This window comes from Micropterus dolomieu, linkage group LG18, assembly GCF_021292245.1.
Source record: "Micropterus dolomieu isolate WLL.071019.BEF.003 ecotype Adirondacks linkage group LG18, ASM2129224v1, whole genome shotgun sequence".
NCBI lineage: Eukaryota > Metazoa > Chordata > Actinopteri > Centrarchiformes > Centrarchidae > Micropterus > Micropterus dolomieu.
In genome coordinates, this window is record NC_060167.1 from 36,268,628 (window position 1) to 36,273,664 (window position 5,037).

General features: G+C 45.4%; 1 long non-coding RNA gene across 1 annotated transcript; it reads left to right on the plus strand.

Moving 5' to 3' along the window:
- Positions 1-825: 825 nt before the first annotated feature.
- On the plus strand, positions 826-1,320 carry LOC123986833. The gene is made up of 2 exons (XR_006828983.1): positions 826-977; positions 1,084-1,320. It is a non-coding gene; the product is annotated as an uncharacterized LOC123986833 (long non-coding RNA).
- Positions 1,321-5,037: the final 3,717 nt, after the last annotated feature.

Here is a 5,037-nt window from a genome sequence, read left to right on the forward strand (position 1 = left end):
CCTCCTAATGCAACACAATGCTAGACCTCATGTGGCTGGAGTGCGTCAGCAGTTCCTGCAAGAGGAAGGCATTGATGCTATGGACCGGCCCGCCCGTTCCCCAGACCTGAATCCAATTGAGCACATCTGGGACATCATGTCTCGCTCCACCCACCAACGCCACGTTGCACCACAGACTGTCCAGGAGTTGGCGGATGCTTTAGTCCAGGTCTGGGAGGAGGTCCCTCAGGAGACCATCCGCCACCTCATCAGGAGCACGCCCAGGCGTTGTAGGGAGGTCATACAGGCACGTAGAGGCCACACACACTACTGAGCCTCATTTTGACTTGTTTTAAGGACATTACATCACAGTTGGATCGGCCTGTAGTGTGGTTTTCCACTTTGATTTTGAGTGTGACTCCAAATCCAGACCTCCATGGGTTGATAAATTTGATTTTCATTGATAATTGTTTTGTGATTTTGTTGTCAGCACATTCAACTATGTAAAGAAAGGAGTATTTAATGAGATTATTTCATTCAGATCTAGGATGTGTTATTTTAGTGTTCCCTTTATTTTTTTGAGCAGTGTATTTTATTCAACAAGCCAACTTGTAACCCTTGAACAGCTTGTTTTCCCAACATAAATGGAGCTGTACCAGTTGCTGTGTCTGTGAAAGGTGCTATATGCTGTGGTGGCAGACGGTAAGTGTCCAGGTTTCCCCTCTTTTGTATGTAATTCTGTTTTTTTTCTTTTTTTTTTTTCTCTGTACTCCGCCTGCCTGCCTGTGTCTCCTCCCCCGTGTTCTCTCTCTCTCTCTCTCTCTCTCTCTCTCTCTCCGCCTCTCTCTCTCTCCGCCTCTCTCTCCGCTCCTGAGCCCAGCCAACAACCCGCACCTCGTCTGCCTGCTACACCTGCCAGCAATCAACTCCATCTCTGCCAGTACTTCTACCCCGGTTCTCCAGTCAACCCCTGCTTGATCGTCGTCGCTCCTTACCCGGTGCCACCTCAACATTCAAACTCACACGTATCTTTGCGTCCTTTCTATTTCCCTGTACTTTGTCTCTGCTGTGTCTGACCCTGTTTTTCTGTCTGTCTCTCCCCAGGTTCACTCACCCTCGTCTCCGGTCAGTCATCTGCTCACTTGCCCCTTTCCCTCGGACTACCCCCACGGCGTCCTCCCAGTTCTCCTGTGCCTCCTGGCTTCTCCGGCCCCAGTGTCCCCCGGCTCTCTGGTCTCTGTCTCCTCGGTTCCCTTTGCCTGCGTTTCCCCAGCATCCACCTCACCCTCAACTCCAGTCCTTCAACCCCTTTTTTTTCCCCAATAAAACCTGCCTACCTGAGCGCTGCATTTGGGTCCTCTCTGTCCCCACACCACCGTAACACTATATAAATAAAGTTTACTTACTTACCGTACCTGAGCCACTGCTTTGAAGTAACACTCTGAAAGAATGATGCTCTGTGTTCCAATGTACAAAGGGTACAACAGAAGAAATACTGATCCTGCATTTTTCTGAGAACTGTGCCTACTCAGCGTTGGCACAGACCTTTGCTATTGGCCCTGCAACAAGACTGCTAGACCGGCTAGGATACCTCAACGACTGGGTGACCCACTGGTCTTGAGGGAGCGTAATGCACCTCACACTGCACAGCAGCCTGCACCCAACCCCAGAAACCAGCAGAAGACAAGGTCAATATATCAAAACAATTAAATTCCTTCTAAAGAGACTGATCAAATTAATAATCTAGATTTAATGAATTAGGTTTAATTTCCCTATTGTTAAATAAGTTAGTGCCCCGATGAGGAGAGACAACTTTTATGAGGAACACTCAAAATGTCACCAAGGAAATTGGTTTTGTGCTGGTGCAAAACTCACAAGAGAAAAAGCAACTAGCTTGGTGAAGAAAGTCGACAGCCAGATAAGAGCTGGCGGAGACCAAAAGAGAGCTAAACAGAGCCATGCTCTAAACTAACTCGAAGTTTAGCATGCTAGCCTAGAAACACTGAAAACCAGCCAAGCTCTGTCAAAAAAAACATCCTCAAAGCTGTCTTATCTACACATAGGTGTGTATTAAACATGTAGAAATGGAAAACTAGATATTGAGGCTTAAAGGTTCAGAATGTAATATTTATGTGGATCTACTGACAGAAATGCTATATAATATACTATATGTTTCAGGGCTCAAGTTTCAGTTGCTTGTCAACTATTTGCCACCTAGCTGGGTGCACAAGCTACCTTATTTATTTAAAATACAGAAGAAAGTAGCTAATGCAGTGTTAACTTTGTGAGAGATTGAGAGGACCGGGCACGTGGTGAGAACTTGTTCCTGAGTTACAATTTTGCTTGTGATAAACAATGATGAGACAGGCCAAAAAAAGCTATGTAGCTAATGTGTAAGTTAAGTTACATCAACCTTTGCTAATGTCAGCTGCATGTAGCTCTATTAAAGCTACGTGCTGCGGTACCGCTCCCTCATTTGGGTGAGAGAGCTAGCCAAGAGATGTGACAGCAGAGAGTGGAGACGTAACGTGCCTCCAATTTAAAAATATTTTTTTACATGTTAAATAGGTTGCTCTGAATGGCCATAGGCACATAGCAAGTTACTTTGAATACACAGTTGAAAACAAATATGAAAGATCAAATATGGGAGACAAGAGTCAGACAGAAAACCTAATGCTTGCACAAAAATTGTATTGTGTTAGGTGGATTGTAAAATAAAGAAAAGAAGTGTTGAATATAGATGGTTAAGTTGATTTCAGCTCTTAGTGTTTGTATATGAGTTGTATGTTTTTATGGGAATGTGGATTTTTCAGATCAATTTGAAAAAAGTGCCTTTGATTTGCATGTTCCACATTTTATCGTGTTTCATGTAGTATGGGGGCCTGGTCCTGATCTTGACTTGGTCTCGCCCTCCCTTGGTCTTGGTCTTGTCTTGGCCTTGGTACATTCTGGTCTTGATCATGACTTGCGCTCTGATTAGTCTTGACTACAACACTACTGTTAAGCTGATGATACACAGAGCAACTTTTAGAGCAATCGTGCAGGGCAACGTTATCGTCAATGGTAATGAGTAAAGATTACTACCGTAATCCCCTTCTCCCACCACTCAGCCACAAACCCGTTCATAGTCAACATAGTCGGACTTGCCACTAGCAAGATTGCCCAGCAACATGGCTCAAAAAATTGCCCCGTGTATCATCATATCCTCTGCCATTCATCAACTCTGCTTTTGATCCACTTCAGGGAGCAACAGTTTACTCCAAACTGGTTCTCAGGAACGCCATCTGGTCCATCTGGTTTGAATCAAGAAAGGGGTACGTTGGAAGGCAGCTTTAAACATGCCTCTAGAACACAGCAGAGGATATTTGAACCTAAAGTGCAGACTGAGAACACAGAGTCAGGAACGAGGGTATTAACAGGGTTTATTGTCCAACAATGAATGGTGCCAAGAAAGAACTGTGTCTGGGGATCAAGGTGGCAGGGGGGTCCAAATGGGGTTTTAGACCACATGAGAGGGGGGAAGAGGCCAATCCCAGGTCAAGGGGCAGAGCGATCCAATCCAACAATCTAAAGTCCAAGTGTCCTGGGAAACGATGTGCTTAGGGATTTTCTAAATTGTTAAATTTTTATGTACATTAAAGATTTTCTCATTTTCACCCAAACCTGTCTAATCATATCTAACATGTTCACCAGGTACATCAGAGATCATATCATTTTTTGGTCTGGTCTAATGCGATCCCTCTTGTCAGTTTAGTGTGGAGGTTGAAGTTTAGAAATTGGGGTAAGGCCAGTTCTCTCCCAGCATTTGGCTCCAGAACAAAGGTCCATCCCTGCACCTTTTTCTCCAGTGGGGCGGATTAATGACACTGGGAATGGGAAGTTTCTTGCTGTCAAACTGACATTAGGAATTGGAGACATTTATTGGAGGGAACTGATCAACCTTTTGTGGTGTCGACTGACCATAAAAATCGAACGTCCTCTCGCCAAGTAACTTTACTCTTACTTACAGACCATGTTCTACAAATGGCAAACCTGATGATCTCTTCCACCAACACTTCTCTAAAAAGCTTCCCAGCCTGCTTTGTGGCAGCAATCCTGGGAGATCAAATCTGTGGTGAGAGAGGCCTAGCAACACCAACTGCACCCAGGTAATGGTCCAAGTTCCACAAACCGTTTATTTGTCCCTGGCTCTGCTTGTTCTCAGGTTCTCCAGGGGATGCATATCGCTCACTTTGCCTGTCAACCTAGGATCAACTGCCCACTGTCCCTTCTCAAACGGCACCTCTGTCGTTGCTCATGGTAAATCCTCTCACTGTCCACCTGCTGCTCTGCTACGTCCTCTACCTGTCCCTGCAGTTAACACTACTATTGTCACTCTTGTTGACTGTTTTTCCAAAGCACTACAGATCTTCTTAATGTTTTCATCTCCCTGGTATCCCTTTAGACATTGTATCAAACCAGGGGCCCCAATTCATTTCTCAGGTTTGGAAAACCTTCTGTCAGGCTCTCGGTACCTCAGTAAGCCTTTCGTTTTATATTTAGCTGACGCTTTTATCCAAAGCGACTTACAATAGCTATATATGTCAGAGGTCACACGCCTCTGGAGAAACTAGGGGTCTTGCTCAGGGACACATTAGTGGATGTGTTACAGTGGGGAGTAGAACCCGGGTCTCCAACACCAAAGGCATGCGTCTTATCCACATGATTTTTGCCTGACATTGTGTTTGCCTATGCCTCAAGATTTTTCCCTGCGGGAGATTTCAGCCTGCGCCATTTAGAGTTTTACCGGCTCTCTGTTGCCTGCCCAACACTTATCTTGATCCCAGTGAAACTCTTGATAGCGCCCTGCTCATTCCATTTGCTTGGATCTCTGTGGAACTCTGATCAAGAGATCCCACTTGCACATTCTGACACTAAAGCTGATGCTACATGGTACGGCTCAGGAGGTACAGCGGTTTGCTCGTTAATCGGAAATTCGGCGGTTCAATCCCGGCTCCCCCAGGCTGCATGTCGAAGTGTCCTTGGGCAAGATACTGAACCCTGAATTGCCCCTGGTGG